We start from the raw sequence: 21,941 nt of genomic DNA on the forward strand, positions 1-21,941 counted from the left end.
TAGGCCACATGAAGACAGAGAGTGTTTCCCCCTCATCTCTTGTAAACCAGTGTATTCCATGCTGAATGAGTGGATGTCTACAGTGGCATGTTTACATTTTGTAGCAAATAATAATAATGATTTTTTCCAAAACCTGGAGGAAAAAAAATTCCTCAAAGAAATCAGGAGATGGAGTTAGACTGCTTGTTAAACCCTTACCATACAACTGTCTACATTAAGACAATTTGAAAAAAACTCCATGTATGTGATGTTTGTAGTCAATCTGCTTATGAGGATGGCATGTTATATAAGAGTTCTATTTATTTGCAGGGATGACAGAATCTATTTAAATTACCATGTCAAGATGTTAAGTATGTAAGTAAGATGAGTTGTTGCTATTACCAAAAAAAGAAATTAGCAACTTAATTAGTTTATAGGTACTTTTATTTTACCTACTAATTTTGTACAGAGTTTGTCTGTGCATGACATTACCTAGTAAGTAGTAGGCATTACACAAAAATTTTGTGGGATGTGGAAGATAACCTCATTAGAAGAAAAAAAAAGCCCAGGTTGACATGAATCGCCTGGTAGTGTCACAATCTTATATTGCTGGTTGTATTTATGACAAAAAACAAAATCTCCAAACCCCTAAGTCTATCTACATGGATCATCTAATTTTGATTGTAATGACTTACAGACTCATCAGTGGGAATGACTTTCAGACTCTCATTTTATCTTTCAGACAAAACAACAAAACCAGTTTTTTTTTAATTTATTTATCTATTTTTGAGAGAGAAACAGAGAGAGTGAGCAGGGAAGGGGCAGAGAGAGAGAGGGAGTGAGAATCCCAAGCAGGCTCTGTACCATCAGCATGGATCCTGATGCCGCTGGAACTCATGAACTGTGAGGTCATAACCTGAGCTGAAACCAAGAATTCGACACTTAACCAACTGAGCCATTCAGGAGCTCCTAAAGCCAGTTTTATTGAAAAAAGTTAGAAATAAAACATCTTCTGATTGTGAATAATACATTTTTAAAGAAAAATTGGAAATTAGAAAGAAAGACTAAAGGAGATTAGATCACTTTAAATACCAGTTCTCAGAGGGCACCATTAACATACTGATGTACATGCTTCTCTTAGTTTGAGAAGTGAAGGCTTTGGAGCTTCTTGATTATTATTACAGATTCCTGATTTCGGTGACTGGGACCTCCTTCTGGTTCACCAATTCAGAAAGCTTGAGGGTCATCTTTGACTCCTCTTTCCTTCACCTCTTTATCATTTGACCCTATTGGTCCTACTGCCTTGAATATTCCTGTGCTCCATTCTTTGTGGTCCACCCCCCATCCCCATATCCCACCCTCTTGTCATCTCTTCTTCCAAATTCTATAGCAGCTTCTTACCCATTTCTTGCCCCTAGTCCTACCCTCCTCTGCTAAATGCACTATTCTGAGAGTAGCATTTTCTGTTTCTCTAAATGTTAACCTGGTGAGGTCATATTCTTGTTTAAATCTTTTTAGAGGCTTCTACTGCCCTCTTTTCATAATCTGCCCTGATAACTCCCCAGGCCACCCCTTGCATTTCCCCACACCACCTTCTCCTCAGCCATCACATCAGTTGGCTGGCAGTTCCTAGAATGTTCTTTTTCTTACTTGTGCATTGTTCACCAGTGCTGTTCCCTGTACCTATAATACTTTTCTTCCAACCTTCTTAAAGTCTCAAACATCCTGAAGTCTAAAAATATGAAACAGAATGGCATTACAGCACTGTGTGTTGATTATAAATACATTTTTTGAATGATATCTTTCTGTACCTTCTCCAGGATTTAACGTTATCATCACCAACTCTGGGAACTCTCCCTATCCATAAAGACTAAGTTTTACTCATTTTGAAATTCCACAGGGGCCAGCACTTAGGCATTGTATGATTTAGGTCAGTAAGAGATACTGAATATACATGAATATGTCTGTTGAAAATTGTTGAAAAGCAATATTTTAGGTAGAGTTTACTTGAAGAGCCAACAGTATATGTGGACCGTCTATTGTGTGAGGCACTGTTCTCTGGTTCCTGTGAATTAGATGCACAGCATCTTTACTTTCATGGAGTTTGTAGCCTGGCAGCAGGAGACATACACCAAACAAGAAATAACAAATAAGTAAGATAATGTCACTGGATTGAATTTGAAGTCATAAACCCAGAGTGATATGATGGCACTTAAAGGCTTATTTGGATAAACAGAGGGTATTTAATTAAGATTTGAAGGAACCATGATAGCATTCAAATAATGGAATGGATAAAAAACATGACAAAGAGATTTGGGGCCACCCATAGAAGAATGAATGAAGTAAAGCAATAAATAAAACTAACTGAGAGGTGTGTCTTGACTTCATGTGGAGAACATCTTTTACATACTTATAATCTACTCATCAATGGCATGGATTTGGTGAGTTTTTGACAGAGGATATATTTAGGTAGAGGTCATGTGTCTGTCAGAAATGAGTAGGGAATTTCCTCTAAAGGAGAGAAAAGCAGCCAAGATGGTTTCAGAGATCCTATTACATTGAATTTAGAGAACTCGACCTATGTGCTTGAAGAGGAAATGATCCTAGGCAGAGAAGAAAGACCCCTCAGAAGAAGTGGATAAAACAAGAGATGACATTTCTCTGGAGAAGGGACATGTGGAAAATATGTAAGAATGTTGATTTACCAACCCAAATGTCTTCATGCTGAGAAAAGAGAAACAGAAGGGAAAAAGATGAAGGCAGGTCTTACAAGAAAGAAGATTCTGTTAAGTGATTCTGGAATGCTATTGGTAGTAATGCTCTGCATAAATGTGAGGCATCGGTTAAAGGAGGAAGCTTTGATTATAAGATGTTACCTGGCTGGAATAGTTCTTAAGTCAGTGTTTCTTACATGATAGTTCTTAGTGTATTAATAACCCAAATAGTATTATATAAATTAAAGTAAACTGAAATAGTATGTTTATCTTTTATTTTAGGCATGGTAATATGGTATGTCTTCATGTTTGATATTCAGAATTGTTGATCAAAGCATGTTATTTGGATTCAGGCTTGGCTTGGTCAGGGAAACAACAAAGGAACATGTTTTTCTTTAGAGCTGTTATTGTTGCCTTTTATGTTGTGGTTGGCATTTTGGCAGGCGCAGGTATTAAATTTGTGCTACCCAGAACTAAATAGAATTAGTTTTATCAGGCTGAAAAGAAAGGGATCTTGGCTTTTTAGAGGTTAAATAAGCTTTATATTCATGACAATTGGTTGTAGTGCAATGCTTCTATTTTTACCAATCATATATTTATTATATATTATTCTTAGATTATCCTTTTTATTTTTTTTCTTCTAGCAAAAACAATTTAGTGCCAGTGTTTTAAGTAATGAATGCTTCCCAGAGAAAGAGTTAACGTTTTCCAGTTCAAGAGGAAAAGTGGTTAAAGTGGAAAACCCCCTCATTCCTAATCTTGTCCTAAAATGCAGAATAGTCATTGCCTAATCTTAATGCCCTCAGGGCTTTAGACAGACATTGCCACCTAAAAAAAAGATAAACATAGGAGTTTAAACATGTTTGATAGAAGTGTAAATAAAGGGGAAATATTAAACCACAAAAAAGGAGATTTATATTTTTTCCTAAATACTTGTGTCTCTAGTAAATAAGCTTCTTAATCCTTATTGATGGAGGATTTTGGCAATGATAATTAGAATACTATTTTGTCAGGCAACTTATTTAAACACTGTATTTCTAAATGAACCATCTCACCTTTTTGTATGAAAGGTGATAACATATTTATTATGGTCCATTTCATAAATACCCACTTACAAATAGACCTCTTCACACCTGGGTGTGCCTATTTGGAGACACTCAGAAGAAATCCTCCCAATGTGAATTACTTCTTGACTTTCAGAAGTAAGATGAAATTGCTTAAAATAAAAAGAAAAATAAAAATCTGCTTATTTCAGTGTACATTTGGAAGGTTACAAAAATTAGGTCAAATATTGATGTTTGCTTTTTGGTATTTTTGTCTTTTAATTGGTAAGTTAATAGGGATATTTCCTTGGGTGAGATCATTTTCTGTGAACTTGGGAAGAATTGGTTTGCCTGTTTGCCAGTGGACATGTGGAAAATACATCACTGAAGCATATGTTGTTTATTTTTTTATTATGAAATATTTCAGTAATACAGAAAAGTATGAATAATAAACTTAATAGTTATCTACACATATGCCCCTGTCAGATCTCTATATTTTGTGCTATTTCCCTCAGGACTTTTTGTTTTAATAAATAAAGTGTTTGAGATGTACTTGAAATACTGTTAATTTCATTCACTCGGAGGTAGCCACTATCCTGGGTATGGTGTTTATCATTCCTATTCATTTATTTATTCTTTAGCTATAATATATTTATCCACAAATATTGCCGTATCATTTTGTATGTTCTTGAACCTCATATAAATGGTATATTATACAAATAATGCTTTAGCTTATTATTTCACTAATTTACAATAAGCTTTGAAATGTATCTGTGTTGATATGTATATCTAGAGGTCCTTTATATTAATTACTATAGAGTATTCTTTTTTATATTAGCATTTATTCATTTTCCTGTTGATGAACATTTAGATTGTTTTCAAATTCTGTTCTAAATAATCTTGCTGTGAACATTCTTGTGCAAGCAGTCGCATGGGAGAATTTCCCTAGGAGAATAATTGATGGGTCATTTATTAGTTTCCTATTGCTGCTGAAACAAATTACTGAAACCTGGTGTTTTCAAACAACACAAATTTATTATCTTATAGTTATGGAGATTAGAAGTCTGACACAGGTCTCAGTGGGCTAAAATGCAGGTGTTGGCAAAGCTGTGTTTCTTATGGCACCTCTAGGGGAGAATCCGTTTCTTGCTTTCACAGTTTTCAGAAAGTGCTCATTTTCTTTGGATTATGGCCTCTTTGCTCTGTCTTCAAAGCCAGCATTGCTGCATCTATTATTCCATAGTCACATCTCCATCTGACTCTCTTCTGCCTGTGTCTTCCACTTTAAAACACTTGTGAATACATTGGGCCCCCCCTGAATAATCAGGATAACCTCCCTACATTAAGGTTATTTTATTAGTAAACTAAATTCTTCTGTAATCTTCATCACCCCCTTTGCTATGTAAGGTAACATATTCACAGGTTCTGGGAATTAGGTCATGAACATCTATGGGGTATCATTATTTTGCCTACTACAGGTCATGGAGTGCTATAAATCTCCCGTAGACTAAATAGTTTTAAGTTTCTATTCTAAGTGGTGTGTGCTTAGAATATTCTCTCTTCAAGTGTAGGAGAATTTCAGTTGTTCCATATCCTTGCCAACACTAGGATTATGCGATTTAAAAATGATATCCAATCTGACGGGTGTGATTGGTATCTCATTGAGCATCTTTTCATGTAATCATTGGCTGCCGAAATTCTCCTTTCAGTTTGTTGCCCATTCCTTTCCTTTTCCTATCCTAAATTGTTCTTTTTTTTGTTTTGTTTTGGTTTCTTACTGATTCATGGATGTTCTTAAAATATTCCTGTTCCTAATTCTTTGTTGGTTATTTGCATTGCAATATTTTTTCCTCAGTGTGATTTATCTTTACACTTTTTGAGAGTTTCTTTGATTGCACAAGTTTTTTAATTTCAAAGTTGACAAATTCTGGCTCATTGAAGAAATAATATCCTATTTGAAGTCATGAAGATATTCCTTTTTATTTTGTTAAATGTGTAACAGTGTAAGTTGTTCATTTTAATATATTTTTTTGTCTCTAGCTGTATATGTTTCTGTATTTGTGACATGTAGCAACACAAGTCTGATTTATTGGGTTGGCTCAGTTTTATATAGGCTGTAACTGAGAACTATATAATTTAAAGGTTGATGATTTTATGAAATGTTATTGCTAGGAAGAACTTCAGAGGTGATCTAGTTTAAAACTGAGGCCCAGAGAGACAGGGAGCAGCAATTCTAGAACTACTTGTATTGATGTGGTGAACTACATAGATACTGCATTATATTATCTTCATGGCTGAGGAGTCTGCCTGACCTTGAAGACATGTTTTATACTATTGGTAGATAACTTAACTCTTGGATTGAGTAAAATAATGCATACTGATTTACATCCAAGAAAATAAAACAAAATTTACAGAGTAGAGATTTTCATGAGATGGTAGTAAATTATTTTGTTTGAACTTACCAGGGGGAAAAAGTATCTGAAGGAAGGAGTTGTTGATTTCTGTGACGGTAATGCTTATTCAACCTTCAGTGATGAGTGCATGATTATAAAAATAACTAGACATCAGTTTTGTTGAGAATAGCCTATTTCCTCTAGAGTACATATTTTCTTTTGGAAAAATTCTGTCACAAACATGCCTTTACTGTGGATCAGGTTCCAAAAGGGAGACTGCCTTTAACAAAGTCTCTCACTTCTCTATCTAGGTACTCACCCACATCACTACCTGTACCACACACACTGTCCCTTCTCCAGTTCACTGAACATATTTATTTTCTCAATATTATTCAATTCACAGACTCTTTAAACTCAGGGATAAAATTAAGTGCATTTCTGATGCCCAAAATAAGCATCTCAAGAATTTTTCAGTATTTTTTTTCTTAAAGGAGTGTTGCAGAGGAACTTAAGAGTGAGTGACAGTTGACAGAAGATGTGGTTGCCCAGCAACTGGCAATTTAAGTAACTAGGAGCTGATATGATTTACCAACCTGATAAACAGCAAGGACTTTAATACAATCTTAAGGACTGCTACAGATGTTGCATTGAGCTATTTATATGTGTTGATCTGTCTCAGTCTATTTTAATGTGTGTGTGTGTGTGTGTGTGTGTGTGTGTGTATGAATATTTTTTCCTGCAGAACGGGAATATGAAAGCAAAGACTGTATCTCTTCCCCTATGTGACATTAATAGAAGTTGCCTGCAGTAAAATGAGTTGGTTTAGCTACCCTTTGTTTTTATGCAGATACTCAGTTTCAAAGGATGCTTTCTCACTGAGAGGAAATAAATGTCCTTTGGATTGAGTTCTGGGTTTGTTTTGAGTTCTGAGATTGTATTTATATTCTCAATAATTGTTGTTACCTTATTTTTGCAAGTTTTATAATTTGAATCTTTTCTCCACTTTTTGAAACAGAGTAGGAATTGCTCTTTATTCTTCATAAGATAATGAGGTTTAATAAGATTTGCTCAGAGTGAGTTGGCTTCATTCATTAGTGTGTTTTACTAATGGGATCAATCTCTTGATCCTGTTATGAGCCAGTTAGCTTCCTTGGAGCAGTTGAATTTTCAGCTTTGCTAAAAAGGCTGCCTTCCTGACCCTCAGCAGACATCTTTCACATGGTTCTTCTAAGAGATGTTAGAAAAGCTTCAACCCATCAGTAATAATATAGTATTCCAGAGTACCTCCTCCTGGCAAGAGTTAGTACTATCATTTTGTATATAAAGAACATGGTATACTTGAGAAGCAGTCTGTATAAAATTTGTCCTCTTTTGGGGGAAATAGAATATGCCTCATAAAACAAACTACCAACATCTTGTTACTAGCATAGAGCTTGAGATAACTTTGAGGATAATTTTATTGTATTTTTTAATTTTTTTAATTTTTTAAAATTTACATCCAAATTAGTTAGCATTTACTGTAGTAATGATTTCGGGAGTAGAATCCAGTGATTTATCCCCTACGTATAACACTCAGTGCTCATCTCAACAAGTGTCCTTCTTAATGCCCCTTGCCCATATAGCCCATCCCTCACCGAAAACCCCTCCAGGAACCCTCAGTTTGTTCTCTATATTTAAGAGTAACTTTGAGGATAATTTTAACACTGAAAATATTTTATGGTAGGGGACTACAAAAATAGATCATTTTAATCATGAAATAGTTGAAGGACACAGCAAGGTAATTTAAAAATTGTTTCTTGAAGCTATTTACAATTCACTGAGGTTAGGACTTAGGGAACTTCCTGCAAAGGAGGACATTTTTGCCAACTATGCATGTTTGTATAATACTCAATATCCTAAAGCTGCATGCCAGCTTTTCCATGGTACCTTCTCCCCTCTACCTCTGAGTGCAGTGAAAGCTTCCTTCAAATCCCTGTAGCCCTTGTGCTGTCCTATTCTTTTTAAGACATGATATCTATTAGGGGTGCAGTGTTTCACAATTCCAGAGGCAGTTTGCAACACAGAGGCCCTGACTGTCATAATGATATCTCACATTTGTTGAGCACTGCGCTAAATATTTTAAATATATTGTTGCTTGTCCCTAGTTTTACAAATAGATATTAGAGTCAACAACTTACCGGTGAGCAAACTGAAGGTCAGAGTGGTAAAATAATTTGCCTGTGAGAATATAATTAGAAAATCAGAGAGGTGTAATTTACAATAAGGTCTGTCAGACTTTAAGTGTGTTTTTCACTGTGTTTCTCTCTCTCTCTCTCCCTCCCTCCCTCCCTCTCTTTCTCTCTCTCTCTCTCTGTGTGTGTGTGTGTGTGTGTGTGTGTGTGTGTGTGTGTGTGTTTTGTTATTTTGTTTCTTAATTGTACACATATATTCAGTGGTTCTCATATTTTAGCTCAGTTAAGAATTATTGTGGAAGCTTGTTAAAAACACTGTTTCTGGGCCTTTGTCCCAAAGATTTGAATCTAGGAGGTTCTTAGATGAGTGCCAAGTATCTGAATTTCAGAACAGTCCTTGGATCACACTATGAGAGATCCTTCACACTATGAGTGAAATCTGCATGGCAGGGGCCATCTGAGCTACCTTCTCAGCTCTGTACCAAACATTCTTAGTGAGCACTCCAAGTACATGTTACACTCAAGCATGGTTAAAACTGTTGCTTTTATGCTACATATAACCCACAAAAGGTTCCATAGCATGAACCTGGGTTGACTTAGCGGAACATAATTATGAAGTTTCTGTCAGTTAGAAAAGTCAGTAATAGGGGCGCCTGGGTGGCTCAGTCAGTTGAGCATCTGACTTTGGCTCAGGTCATGATCTCATGGTTTGTGGGTGCGAGTCCCATGTCGGGTTCTTTGCTAACAGCTCAGAGCCTGAAGCCTGCTTCAGATTCTGTGTCTCCTTCTCTTTCTGCCCCTCCCCCACTTGTGTTCTGTCTTTGTCTCTCAGAAATAAATGCAAAAAAAAAATTAAAAACAAAAAGAAAAATCAGTAATAATTGGTAGGGTAAAGTTCAAAGAACAAGATAGTTGATATGATGTATTTCTTACATATCAGTGTATTCTAGAAATTGAGGGGTATCCTAAGATATCAGTGTGTGTTCAAAGGAAGCCTCTGTAGAGAAAGAAAAAGCATAGGCAAGAAAAGAACCGGAGAGGGATGGAATTGAGGTAAATCTCTAAACTATAGTTCTTTGTAAGAAGATAAGAAGGAATTAAAGATGGAAGATGGGAGGTTGGCTCAACTCATTACTTAAGGAGAGTTTTTTTTTCATTTTGTTAAATGTTTTTATTTTTGAGAGAGAGAGAGCAATAGAAAGAGACAGAACATGAGTGGGGAAGGGGCAGAGGGAGAGGGAGACACAGAATCCGAAGCAGGCTCCATGCTCTGAGTTGTCAGCACAGAACCCAATGTGGGGCTTGGACTCGTAAACCATGAGATCATGACCTAAGCAGAAGTCAGGCACTTAAGGGACTGAGCCACCCAGGTGCCCCAAGGGTAGTTCTTCAGAAAGGGATTAATGAAGTGAATGACCTGTTCAACTGGAAGAGATTCCAGAAAAGGCTAGTGGAAAAGTGGGTCAAAAATGTCCATCGATGGATGAATGGAGAAAGAACATGTGGCATACACACACACACACACACACACACACACACACACACACACATATACACAATGGAGTATTATTTGGCCATCAAAAAGAATGAAATCTTGCCATTTGCAACCATGTGGATGGAACTAGAGGGTATTGTGCTAAGCAAAATAAGTCAGTCAGAGAAAGACAAAAATCATATGACTGCACTCACATGAGGACTTTAAGACACAGAACAGATGAACACAAGGGAAAGGAAGCAACCAATATATAAGCAGGGAGGGGGGCAAAACATAAGAGACTCTTAAATATGGAGAACAAACAGAGGGTTCCTGGAGGAGTTGTTGGGGGGGGTGATGGGCTAAATGGGTAAGGGGCATTAAGGAATCTACTCCTGAAATCATTGTTGCACTATATGCTAACCAACTTGGATGTAAATTTAAAAAAAGTGGGTCAAATATAGAGAAATGAGTAAAAAGAAGCAGTGACAACATGGTTCTTGACTGGGGAGGGAGCCCATGTACCTGCTGTCTTTTGGCAGCTGCCCTCATGGCTCATGGCTCATTGTTTCCCTTCTTTACCATGTGGGAACTCTGCTGTTGTCATTTCTTCCCCTCAGGTGCATGTCTGTCCATGTCTGGAGATATGTCTTGGGTGGCTTAAAATAGAACTGACCACTTTCAGTAGAGCAGTTAGTAAAATGGTTAGTAAATTCCTCCTCATAATAAGAGGAGAGGCCTTAGAGTCTACTGAAATTCCCAAGGTGATCTGTTAAGACAATAGAAAAGTTCTTTATAGAAGGATTTATACAGTGCTCGGGGAATACAGTTCCTGTTTCTTTTCAAATTTCTGCAAAATGATAATTGTTTCTAACTTACTGGATTTGATATTCTTTTGCTTTCCTTTCCATCAATACCTAAGAAGTGATTAAAAAAATATATTAGCAACATCAGTCAGTAAAAGATTAGGGTAAAGAAAGTATAGTCACAAGCAAATATTGGCACATTGTATTTCCATAGAATACACATTTGCCTTCTAAAAGGAAGAAGCAAAGAAAGGAGAAAGCTTTAGTAATTAGATCCCTGTTGTAGCCCTAGTGGAGTGAGAAAGATTAATAGCTGTGGCATAGAACTTGTTCCAGGGTGAGAGGCACTGTGTATCACAGTTTCCTCCTGGGATGGAACTTGGCCTGAAGTAAAACACAATATCTATACTAATAATGATACTAATAGTCAACATTTTTGTGCACTTTCTCCTTACCGATTACTTTACATTTATTTTTTCCAAGCCTCACAACGACCTGGTGAGTTAAGTAATTCATGTGTAAGCATCTGAGGTTCAGAGAGGTTAATTGACTTCCATAGCACCCAGCTAGTGAGACATTTCACATGGGCAATTTGCTGCATGAAGGGATTATCAGATCTTCAAGAGGTACATAGCAGCATTAAAGAAATCACAGACATTTTTTAAAAAATGTATTCAATACTGAAGTTTGGAAAAGAGAACTATGTCAATCTAAATTGCAGCAATGGATAAAGGTCTTTTGTATTTGGCCAGCTGATCATAACCCGTGCCTCCACGCTAGCAAGGGAGTAGACCGGGAGCCAGGCTCTTTTAAGCATGCTTGATCGGGCAGTTTTCTGCAGGGAAGGTTATAGTGTAAGAGTTACAAAGCCCTCCTGCTGCACAGGTATCAGAGGTTGTCTGTTACAAGTTCCTTCACTTCGACTATTACTTCCTTTTCACAATTCTATTTTGGACTTCTGTCTCGTGTGTATTTACAGGTAGACAAAGCTTTTTTTTCTAAGAACCCCTTTGCCATGACTGAAAAGGAGCCTTGTATGTCCTGCAGTTTCTGGGTATTGTGATTCTAGTTTTAAACTCAAACTGATGATAATGGCGGCTGTGACTCCCTATTCCCTATTGTCCAAGGAGGGAAGTTTCAGGTAGGGGCTTTCAAAGATGATTCAATAAAAATCAGTGCAGTAAGAGTTTTTGATAAAATGTTCTTTGTTATCTATCAGAAGCCATTTAAGATATGACTTGGGTACTGGCGTCCCTGGGGCTAAGCCCAATGTTGTAAAAAACAAGACTTACTAAGAAAAGGTCTGTTTTATTAGTGCAGGTACTGTGGTTGGCAGAACTTCTTCTTATGAAATGAAATAACCAGCAGACCATTCCTGATTGTGTTGTATATTTTTAGGTGTTACCATTGAATTATATTTATAGTATAGACTACTGAATTCCGTCTTAAATATGCAAAATACACGCATAACAACTAACCTCCCAAGCTGCGTTCCCTGCTCTGTGTTACACCTACATTGTAGCCTGTACTTAAATGGCTCTCCTAAAAGTCTTATAATGGAGCTTATTATTTGCTTTTAAAATGTAAGCACAGAGACTGCATGTGAGATGTGTGGCCCTCTGGGTGACACGTTCTGTTCTTAGCTGTACTCAAAGGTGAAGTCAGCAAACATCTGGCAAGCAGACAGGGAGTGAAACCAATAGTCTTGTGTAGGTAACTGCCCAGAGACTAGAATGAGCCAAAAGGAGTCGATGTGCCAGTCTTTATGAATGTGTTTGGTAATTTGGAGCACCAGATGTCTGCTGTAGTATTAGGTGAGGTTAAATAACTGGCTGTATCTTTAGTGTGGCTCTTGTTGTGTCCATCAGTTTTCCAGTCCCCAGAGTCCCTGGGGTCCTGTTGCTTAAGACAACTTTTAAGTATTGTCAGGAGCATTATTTGCACAGTCCTGCTTCTGTTGTTAAAATTGAAGGGGAACAAGTATCCTTAAATCTGTATCGCATTCTCTTGTGTCATGATGAATAGTGGTTCGATGATTTTGATGTAATGGTGAAGTTATAAAACTTGTCGAATAAAGAAATGGACTTCCTCCAGTGGAGAAAAAGCTGGGCTAATAAGGTGAGAAGCTGAACCCTTTTAGTGATCTGGGAAATCACTTCATATGATAAGCCATAGAAAATGACAGTATCTTGGATAACATAATTCACAGGCAAATTTGGTTTTGGGTGAATGGTGTCTTCCCCTGATCCGTGAAGGCATCCACCCCCTGTGGGTCTGCTCCTCGTAGATGGTGGCCCACAGTGCAGAGTATTTTCTTTTCTTTTGACCCAAATCAAAGGACTATGTTCTAGTCCTTCAGAACTCTATAATAAAACATTGGATAAATGATTCTGCAGCCAAATCGGGCAACTGCAGATTCATTAGTTCAGCCCTTCACCTTTGTTAACTCATCTATCAATAATTTATCATGTGCCTGCATGTTCCAGGTACTGTACTAGGTGTAGGCATTACTGAGATGAATACAGTATAATCCCTGAACTGAGGAGCATAGTCTTATGGTAGATAAAAGTACTTCACTAACATGAGAGGCATTATTATTATCTAGCACAAGGGGTGTTATTACAGGTACAAGATACAGTGGGAAGGGATATAGATGGGGAAGCTGACCTTTTACTTGGAGTGGCTGGTTAAGCGTTCTCATTGAAGATGGTCTTAAAGAATTTGAGCTGGAAGGTAGTGAAGAGATGATAGTACTCTTTGTAGAAAGAAGTACAAAGGCATGTAAATATGAATATGAATGATACTATACAGGAATAATCAGGACCCACAGTCCGCTGATGTGCATTAGTACAGCCGTACAGGTAGTGTTCATTTTGATTATTTGGTGCCTGTGCCTCAGGAGTAGTTAACAACGTGGAACATCACCCTAGGAATAATGACAGATTGTATGGAACCATAGGATTGTGTGAGGAAAAGAAGGAGAGAAAATGAGGTGGGAAGAAATGAATTATGCAGGAACCTGAATACCAACTAAAGAGTGTGCTGGTCGCCAAATTTTATTCTTTCACTCACGTATTCATTCAGACATTCCCTAGAGGCAGGGATACCAGATAGAAGGTCAGATAAAGAATCTAATTAAGATGAATGATTACTTGGGCCAAGGCAGCACTCATTGAAATGTAAAGGAGGGCCCAGATATGAAAGATATTTTTAAGACATTAGTGTACTGGCTTTGGTGACTATCTGTGGGAAATGCAAGAATCAGAGAAGTGAAATATAATCTGAGCTTTCCAAACTGGTAATGGAGTATCTTGTATGTAATCAATAAGAGTTTGTTGAATTGAATAGAATGTTAAGAGTAATTTTCTAGTGTTTTCCTCTAAATATAAAATTGTGGTAGAATTTCATGTTATTCTAAGGCATAAGAGAGAGAGACTATGGGCTTGATGATACTCAGTGCACTGGCACAGTAGGCTTATTTCACCAGTAAACTCTCTTCGAGTGGATGTTATGAATTGAGTCAGCTCATGGTGCCTACTCTATAGAGGAATAGTGGCTAACAGCTCCATCTAAGAAGAGAAGGACTGCAGATGAGTGTGAATGTCTTTGTAGACTGAGCTGTGCATTACAACATACCCTAAGTCTGGGAAAGATATTTTAGAGACACATAGTTTTTGTTAGCTACATAACAACAGAAGCATTGTTTTCTTGGTGGCACATTGTCTAAGATAATAGCAATTGTCCACAAGGAAAAAACTGTAATAAAAGGTCAGACTATAGTTAAAAAACCAAGAAAGTTTGTGGTAGGACCATGAAGTCCAAGTCTAAGGAAATGAAAGCTTATGGTGTGAGAATTCATGTAGACAGACATTCATTCCAACTTTTTGATTTATTTTATTGTTTTTGTTTGTTTTGTTTTTTGTTTTTTTTGGGGGGTTTTTTGGTGACTGAATTCAGTCTATTCAATGGCTAGATAGGTTCTTTAGTAAGGGAGACCTGTTACTTAATGAGCCATTACTGAAACTGTAATGACTAGGTAGACACAGTCTTGATATTTAAGCAGCTCTGCTCGAAGGGTCTATAATTCGTTGTGATGCTACAGAGAACACTGGGCTAGCAGTCAGAAGACCAGTTCTTCCATTTTACCACCTACATGTCTGTGAACAAATCTCTGAAATTCTCTAAGCCTCAAATTCCTCATCTGTAAAATGGGAATAATAATGGCTTATCAGTGTACTCCAAAGAGCTGTTGTGAAGATCAGAGGAGATAATCCTTGTGCAAATTCTTTATGTCCTGTAAAGTCCTGGTGACTTGCCATGTTATTATTGTAGAACATGTCATACAGGTAGAATGGCTAAAGGACCTGTGGAAACAACCCTACAATGATGCTAATGAGAGCAGTGTGGCATGGGGTGATATAATGTATTAGTGCCCTTCTTTCCCTGGCTGCATGGGCAAGCTGAGACATTGCAAGATATCACCCCCTTGGACTGTTGCACTATGCTTGTGCTATGTCCCACGATATCATAGCAATAACTGACTTGTAGGCAGCTGATCAACCTGCAGTCAGAGGTGGTCTTTTGGAAGCAAGACTCCCAGTGCCTTATTGTGGATTCACAGAGCTCAAAGAATATATTCAGGAAAAAAAATAACCATTCTTGGATCTCAATAGGTAAAAGATTCATAGCAGCAATTTTACTCTTGTTGTGCTTGTGCTTATCTCCTTAAATGTGCACATATATATTTTTATAGCATGAACAAATTAATGTGCAAATTAGTTGAAACTATTAATTGAAAACAAATATATTTCTATATCTGCTTGGGTAATCTGTACACACAATCAGCATTACTTGCTTTCTTTTTCTTTTTTTCATTTATCAACCCACTTGAAGGCCAGTTTCCTATTATTTCTACATTAGGCTTATTTGTAAGAATGACTAATGTACTAGGGGAAAATGTTCCCATTCTAAGAAAACAGTCTGTTTCTCTGGAGCTCATTTGGATAAAGAAGTGTAGGAAGATTTAAGAATAAATTGCCCATTCTCATTGACAGGTGTTCCCTTGCTGACCACCCCTCTTTCTTTTCTAAGTAGCTAAAAACTGTCTTTTGTAAAAGGTTTATTTGCTTATCTTTGAGAGAGATAGCACTCGAGCATGAGTGGGAGAGTGGCAGAGAGAGGGAGAGAGAGAATCCCGAGCAGGCTCCACACTGTCAGTGCAGAACCTGACATGGGACTCCATCCCACGAACCGCGAGATCGTGACCTGGGCTGAAACCAAGAGTCGTGAGCTTAACCTAGTGGATCACCCAGGCACCTCTGACTTAATTTGTGTAAAATTCCGTATCAATTTTGTCCCTATAATGTGTGAATACAGTTGCTAATCTGTCGATTTTGTTGGCCATGAGGAAAGAGAAATTTATGTAGCTGATGATACACACGTGTATGCACATGCACACACATACACACAAGATGCATGTATGTGTAGAGGATCGATACCCCTGAAACATTTTAGGAGAGATTTTGATATGCCCACAGTTCATTTATGCAGCTATACTGTCATGATAATTTTGGTTTAATGCAATAAATGGGAATTGGGATTTATCAACATGGAAATGCACATTAATTTTCTTTATGCAGAGTTCAGATAATAAGACTTTAATAATATTAGAAGGATATGTCATGTTTAGGCATAAAAGGCTGAATGGCAGAGTGAGTAGATTACATTTTAAAAAGTTATTTACTGATATTTTAGAAGCCAAATTCATATTTCCATCTGAGGTTTATTTTGCAAGTCAGGTCTAGAGCTATGAAGTCAAAACCCAACAATTATGTACATAGCCATGAATCAGCATGTCATGGACATTTGTTATGTATGTTTGTGGAAATAAATGGCAGGTGTGTGGAAATAGAAATAACTTTTTCATTTTAGATTTGGGGATAAGTAGTAAAACTTTGGCTTTAGTATTATCACAATTAAAATTTTGGACATTATTGGCTAAATTTAGTTGTATTTGTACATATACAAGTATTTGAACAAAGTAACATAGATAAAAAGAAGTGTTTTTTTTTTTAACACAGAGTAACTCTGCCACTGATGGAAGACACATTTCAGTACTGCCTCCCTCCAAACTCTTAAGGTTTCCTGGTTGTTGCTTTTTGTTATTCCTAATTTAAAATCAAATTGTACATTGGGAAGCCAGAATGTATCAAGAGCATTTATGAAATGTTTCATACTGCATTGTGAAAAAGTATAACTGCCAAAATCCTCAACGTTCACATTCATTAATTTTAGTGTATAAATTCAAATCTCACTCAACTTTGTTTTTGCTTTTGCTTTATTACCTTTTAAATATGAAGTAGATGATATCTCATTTTTCTCACTCATAAAGAGAGGGGAGAGTTACAAGTACCTATTAGCATGGTTAATGTGAAAATGATATTAAATACGATGATAGGTTTAAAAGTACACTGTAACTATAAAGAACTATGCACATGGTGTTATTACTTTAAAATATGACATTGACATCTTTTCATTTAGAAGCCAATGTCAACATGTCTCTGCTGATAGAGAAATCAGAAGAGTTTTCTACTTTTCATTTTTCATTTTTTTGTAGAAATATTGCTTTCTCATCAACATGGAAATTAAGATTCTTAAAACAATGCTAATAAAATAAGCACATCAGCATAATTTTTAAAGAAGATTTACGAAAGTATACGTTATATTGTTACATGTATGTAGCACCAAAGATATGATGAGAAGTAACCAGCTGGACTGATAATTCTCCACTGTTTTAGTAACTAGCCTATTTCTATGTAGAGACCATTGAAAATACTATAGGTGTTCTTGGTGATGTTATTTAGTTCTTCAAAGGAAATATGTATTTATATCCTGCTTTATACATTTGGGCAAAAATAGTATAACACTTTCAAGATACTGATGGGAAAGTGAGTCCCAGTAAATATGTTGGATTCTCAAGATAAAGAGAAGTACAATTCTCAGTGTTCACAGCATTCTCTCTACAAAAATAGTCCAATTGGAATATGCTATTTTAGTAAGAAACTCATTAAGTATAACTTTAAAAGCTTCTTCTTCCTTTTCTTTTTTTTAAACTTTGACATTCCAGTAAACTGTGAGGAGAATGTCCTTCCAATTGCGTTTCCTTTGCTGAAGTGTCTAGAAGTGAGAGTACATTCAAATTGTAAGCAGAAAGTCCCTTAAATTCCTTTCCAGAAGTCCATCCTGTAAGTGCCACTCCTAGAAAGATGATGGCTGTTATTGCTTTTGGCTGGAATAAGACTGCAAAAGGTTTCAAGGAGAAATGGAAATTGTAATGGGGGTTTTCTGTCACTTGTATAGTTTATGGCCGATTTGTTCCTTATTTTAGTCCATTAAAATTTTTTTCACTAAGAACTCCTGCCTCTGGAAGGAAATCTTTGACAGTGATAGTCAAGAATTCTGTGTAACGAGACCCTTGTATCCACATTCCAAAACATGTTTTCAATTTGTATAATAATGATCACAGTGAACAAATTATAGTGAACAGTAAACAGGAAACTAATTATAATTGTGTGAAGTGCTTTTCTCCTCACAGATTCTTTCCACACCTATTGTATTATTTGGTGTTCACAATATTCCTGTGCTTTAAGGAATTTTGTTCTTTTATGGGTGAAGATTTAAGACACCAGGGAGGTTGATGTGACTGTTTCCATGGTCCAGCTGTGGCTGAGCTGAGATGCAAAGCCAGTTCTGTCTCTTTTCCTATGTAACTTGACATAACCTGTATCATACACATCTTTTTTTTTTTTACATTTTAGGTTTCTCCTCTACCAGTCTGTCCAAGACCAACACTGAAAGCGGAAGGAAGGCGGTGAATCTGCATCCCATCCCATTAGTCCTTCTCCAGATTCCCACGATGAGCTCGCCAGTGCAGCCCGGTCAGTCTGGTTCCTTCTTAAACCATTAACCAACTTTATGTGAAAGTTGTTGCTTTGTGTTGCTTCAAAGCAAGAAATTTCAGTCATGAAAGGACTTTTTTTTTTCTTTCTGACAAAGATTGGTTAATATAATGAATTTTGAATGTTGTATTCTACAGCTAATCCTCTATTACATAACCCAGTTTGCTTTCCAGGCAGTAATTTCATTTGCATTGTTATCTGAGCACTAGGCTTTAATCCTTCTGCTCCTAATGTAGCATTTGGATTGCATTTTATGACGTTATTAATATTTATTACATATGATGTTGGCATCTACTTCACACCCATAGTCTTTCTGACCTAATACGTGTCTGTATGCTATTAAATTGTGCTGTGGGCTTGGGAAATCAGCTTGTGGATTTACACTTCTCCATCTCTTTGACACACAGGAAGGATATTTCTCCTCCCTGCCCTTCTTTGCTGCCACTCCTGTTTCCTATATACATATTTAATTATAATCTCAGCACCTGCTTCCTCTGAGTCTAGTGTAATACGTTGCTCATATAGTTGTGATCAGCAGAGCCAACACCCATTCCTACAGGAACTGGATGTCACTTTTGGAACAAACATAATCCAAGTCTCGAGAATGATGGAGTAGGGTCAGATACTACATGTTAATCATAGACACATTTTAAAAGAATTTTCTGCTTGGATAATTGTATATTCTTAAAGAAAAAAAACACCCTTTCCTCATATTGATGTCCTTGAGTTATCCAACTCTTGAGGTTGAAGCTAATATAATATTATTTTCAGGATTTACAAAAGGAAATCTTTTGCCAAGATTTTCACTCTGTGGTGTGCCACACCCAGATCAGCTACTGTGATATTCCACTGTCTCACCAACTTTCCCCACATCCTCAACAAGCTGCCAACTTGTATGTTGAATTTGGAACTGAACATTATTGGAGGGTATATCCATGACTGTTGATTCTAAGTGACGTAGTAAAGGTATTCCAGAGTTTTTAGTTACAATCATTATTTATAATTGGCCTTGTCTTCTGGATACACAGATGAAGAGTTACCTAAGGCCTCTTACCTCTGAGTCTTTGTGCTCCAGTGGTTCTCAAACATTAGCATGCATTAGCATTACTGGGAGGGCTTGTTAAAAATTCGCCCATCCCCTTAGTATATGATTCAGCAGGTCTGAGGTGGGGCCCAACCCTTGCAAATATTATAGGTTGCCCCAGGTGATGTTAGTATTGGCCTGGAGACTACACTTTGGGAAGCACTGGTCTAGCCTGCTGTACTTGTTCCTTCCTGCTCCACCCCCACCCCACAGACAGCCCTGTGTGTGAGCTACATTGCTTATCACAGTTCTGGTATACTGTATTATCCTTTCTATTAAGATGAACTTAAAATCATGTTTGCATTTTATATATGTATACATTGTATTTTAAATGTATTATATATCGTGTATGTATAAATTTAATGTGTCACAATTGCATAACTTACAAAAAGTCATTTAATTTAGAACCACGATAGTTAAATATTTTTTTCTTGTGATGGGATGTTTTGATGTCATTAAAAACCATACTAAAGTCGATAGGGACAAATTGGCTAAGTACAGAAGTGGCAGAAAACTTCTTCTGTTTCTGGAAATTATTGTCTAGAATTTATATAGGGGTTTGTCTTTAATTCTCTAGACCAGAAAGTGGACTTTTTATATATTAAAAAAATTGTACTGTCCCTTTATTATCCACCACCTTGGTCATATGCTCCCCCTATTGTCACCTCTCACTCTGACTGGGAAGAGTGATGGGTAAGATTGAATGATGAGAAAATAGAATTTATGGCAGTGACTACAACTGTATCCACATGAAACATTTGAAACAGCAACTTTACCAGGATATGTAATCTTGAAATGGGCACAAAATGCAGATGCCATCATGGCTAATGAAGGATAAACTATATAGGACAAATTTGGATCCAAATTATAATTAAATTCAATGTATGATGCTCACTCACTTTTAAATAGTGCAATTTCAGTGTCTGTGTGGTTTTTATTTAGCATCTTTCTAACACATTTAGACCTGGACCCACTTATTTTTAATGAGAAACACATAATCCCATTAACAACACTATTTTAAGTGGTTAAATTCCCAGTTTAGGCCATCAAAGGCTATTTAAAGGTTACTAGCTTGCAGTGAATACAGAAATATCTTGACAACCTTAGTTAAAGAAGAGAATCAATACAATATAATAAGAAATATTTAAAATTTTTCCAAGCCTAAAGGAAAGTAGACCACATAGCAGGAAGATAAACAGGTGGGAAATTTTATACTTAATGTGAGCTATGGGTACCTTAGAGAATTTCTCAGGTAGGTCCATATTACATCTAATTTTGTTCTAAAAGTAATGTTTTTTTTTGAAAGGTTGGTGTAAGGGTGATAATAGTCTTAGTTTTCTCACCTTATGTGGAACAGGGTGAGATTTTTGTTGCTTTTGAGATAACTGCTTAAGAGGTAAAGTATATTGGGCAAGAAAGCTATAGAAATGGTATTTATATGTAAGGAGCTGGTGGCCAGAAGTAACATTTACTGAACTTTGTGTGGTAAAAGAGAGAAGTAAAACATAGAGTGCTTGTACCTAACTCCTCCTGAGGGAGAAGAAACATGATTAAAGGGGATTTGAGGTTAAATAGAAGTCTTACTGTACACCCAGCATAGGTGTTTGTTTCATAGAAAGTGGATATGAATCCTTGCTTCAAGGTACATATGGAGAAGGAGGGAATAGTATGTGTAGGTCAACTTTTTTCTGCTCAAGATGATAACAACTTGTAACATTTTTTTTTTTTAATTCAGAGCTTCTATGTGTAAAGGTACTGTAATACATAAAATGGGCAAATACATTGGACTCTCTTTCAAAAAACATAAAGTAAAATAATACCAAATATTTGATTAATTCCATATATACCTGATACAGCTTATAACTGGTAATATTTGACAATTGAAATCAGCATACCCTTCCCCCCGCCAAGAATATTGGTTTTATAATATGAAAATATCCTTTGAGACTGCTGTTTGAATGAGGAAGTTCTTGCCAGCCATGGTAATTGTTCAGTTAGGAGAAGGGAAAAAGTGGGTGATAAATAAGACAACTATTGACTGAAGCTCATTAAAATTTCCTTGTGTACTTTTCTTATAAATGCTCTGCTCTGTTGAGAGCAGCACTATCGAGAGGCCTCGGTCAGTTCTGTTTGGGAAATTTTTATGAATGAAATCTGAATTGAGGAAAGTCATAGCAAGTGGGCCAGGTGGGTTGGAGTCTTTTCTATTTGTTACAAATGCAAACTATGATCAGAGACCTGAAATGCACTTTGCGTATATAAAGGAAAATGTTCTGGCCACAGACATGAAAAAATTCTCCTGCTATCATTAGCCTGTAT

Source organism: Lynx rufus, unplaced genomic scaffold (genome assembly GCF_022079265.1).
Source record: "Lynx rufus isolate CCGP_SWC_20201006 ecotype Redwood Valley unplaced genomic scaffold, mLynRuf1.p SCAF_4, whole genome shotgun sequence".
Lineage (NCBI taxonomy): Eukaryota > Metazoa > Chordata > Mammalia > Carnivora > Felidae > Lynx > Lynx rufus.